Source organism: Egretta garzetta, unplaced genomic scaffold, assembly GCF_000687185.1.
Source record: "Egretta garzetta isolate BGI_Z169 unplaced genomic scaffold, ASM68718v1 scaffold326, whole genome shotgun sequence".
Taxonomy (NCBI): domain Eukaryota; kingdom Metazoa; phylum Chordata; class Aves; order Pelecaniformes; family Ardeidae; genus Egretta; species Egretta garzetta.
This window is the reverse complement of record NW_009260026.1, coordinates 773,278-775,840: the sequence shown is the minus strand read 5'-3', so window position 1 is coordinate 775,840 and position 2,563 is coordinate 773,278.

Sequence of the window (2,563 nt, the reverse complement as noted above, 5' to 3'; positions counted from 1 at the left end):
GGCGTCGCCCGAGGGGCGTCGCTTTCCCCCCCCCCACACACACTAAAATCCTCCCAAGAAAGGAGAAAATCCCTCTTTCACCGTAAACACACCTCACGGAGACAAACACTGTGGTCTCTGCCTAACAGATGCCTGGAAACGGAGTGTCTGATCAGGTGACAGTTTTATTCACCTCTCTATCTCTGTGGAGCGTGCGGATCCCCCCCTTCTCCTGCCACCTCCCCTGACTTTCCGTGTTCAACGCTGCTTTTTCCGCACCTGTGAACAACGTGTTACCTGCTTGAAACTCTCCCTCCCAAAGCCAATTCTTCAGGGCAAGGTCAACCCACCCAAAGTCAGTGCAATGCAGCGTGGCCAGAATGCTGCAGAGTCACCCGGAGGCAGAAGAGGCCAAGAGTGAATACCGCGGCGCTTGGACACATCTTTAGCATGCTGCAGCCTTAGATAAACCTCATTTATTGATCTTCCTTATCAAGGGAACTCTACCCCTGCTGAGTTACGGCATGTGCAATTCAAGGAGATCCGTTTCTTACCGAGGAAGCTACAAGATGATTTAAAGCACAGCCCAGTGGAAGTAAATTAGCTTCAATCCTAACAGGGAAGCAATTCCCTAATTAAAATACCTAGTACAATGTAAAGCTGCCCTTCAGCTAGACTATTAATGACACCCTTATATCGCTGCATGGGGATGCTACATCCAGCTCTAGCACGCTTGTTCCTGCGTCCAGTTCGACGACTGCGTTGCAATTACTGCTACTGTTTGCAGGATAAGAGCAGCGATGGGCAACGAGCAAGATGGGGAGCTCCGCTCTGCCAGGCACCCTACCAAAACTGGCCAGAAGGCCACTCCTGCCCCAAAGAATGGGATCAGACAGACAAAAGCTGGGTGAAACGAAGCAGTCAAATCTCTGTTGCCCAGGCAGAGGGAGGGAGGGGCTCTCACAGAAGAAAAACACGAATAATTCGATGTATTTTGCACCTGAGGCTTGGCAGAGGCTGTTAGCTTAGGCTCAGTGCCAGGCAAACAAGGTTTCTCTGCCTCTCCACCCACGCTGAGCGGCCTGGCTCAGGTTTTGCAGCAGGACAGCCGTTCTGGATGGAGCCAGGCTGCAGGAGTCTGCTCAGGTGTCTCCAGGCTCACAGCAGAGTCAATCTGCCAGGCAGATCATCCCCACCATTAACGGGGAGCCAGCTCGGTCGTTATCCTCTTTGGACAGCCGTGGGGGACCAAGATACTAATGATAATGGGACTCCAGCAAGTTTGCCTGGGAAGACCCTGATATCCTTGACCAAGTCTTTAACAACGAGACCATCTTTTCAGGCCCCTTTCCCTTCCCCTGGTACAGGAGGAGAGCCTAGCTGCTTCCCGTAACTCGCAGCCTGGCCACGTTTGAGTTGCAAACCCTGAAGAAGATGGACCTGTGATGGCAAGGCACAGGCTTCCCGTCCATTCTGGCCAAAAAAAAAAAATATATCAAGATGCACTTCACTGTCTTGGTATTCAGATTTATCAGATAAAAGACAACTTAGTTTTACAATAACTAATAAAAAACCCCAATGTCTTAAACCTATTGCTGAGTCAAACTGTGCTGAAGAACAGGGCAGCAATCTCATAAGGAGCTCCAAATAATGGTCCTGCCCAGTGCAACCAAAAGCTCATCTCTGAGCTCAGCCTCACGTATGGAGCCTGAACCAGCAGTACCTTGGCTAAACCAGCTGCTTTTGTGCCTTCCCCTGAGGCCAGGTTTTGTTCAGACCGACCACAACTGAGTCCCTGACTAGACAACTGAGTAGCTGCAGCGCAGGGCATCACACAGCCTCCTCTGTGCTTCAGCTGCTGCCGTGGGGGTTGAGATAAAGCATGTGATTAACTACATCCCCTAATGAGCACGTGGGTTGAAAGGCCTGCAAGCCGCAGGAGGAATCAAATGATGTAGCAGAGCCCTTGGTCAAGTCATTGGGGAGGAACGTTGAACTTTCTGCACCAGGACAGTCCCTTTAGGCTCTGTTGGCCGTGGCTGGCACCTGGCTCCATGGAGCAGGACTGGAGGCTGGAGGGACAGGGATGATCTCCACCCCCAGGGGACTTTCAATCTGCGTGGAGGGACCTTTGAACCATGAAGCTGAAGCCCTACAGCTTCTGTTTGCAGAGCCCTCTGCTCAGTGCCGTGCTGGCTGGCATCTCCTGCTGCATTAACCCTCGAGAAGCCCCAGCTGGAGATGGGCATTCAGCGCCTGAAAACTCCACTCAGGTCTCGCTCTGAGCAGAAATATGCACTTTTTGGCTACAGCCATTTTGCTTCCAGGGAAAAGAAAACAATTTAAGTCTCTTTCCCACACCTGGAGCGTCCCTCCAAGGAGCACAGCGAGTACCATGTACCTGTTGAGACTGGAACAGATTTAATTAAGAAAAGGGCTTATCCAAAGCTGCTTTAACCCCAGCTCTGATGCACATTTCAAGAGACCTTTCAGTCTTTCCCAGGCTGATGGGAATTAACCCCTCTGCTCTGCAGGCAAGGGAAGGGGGGGGTGGGGGGAGGAACCAGGCCTGCTGCCTCTTTCC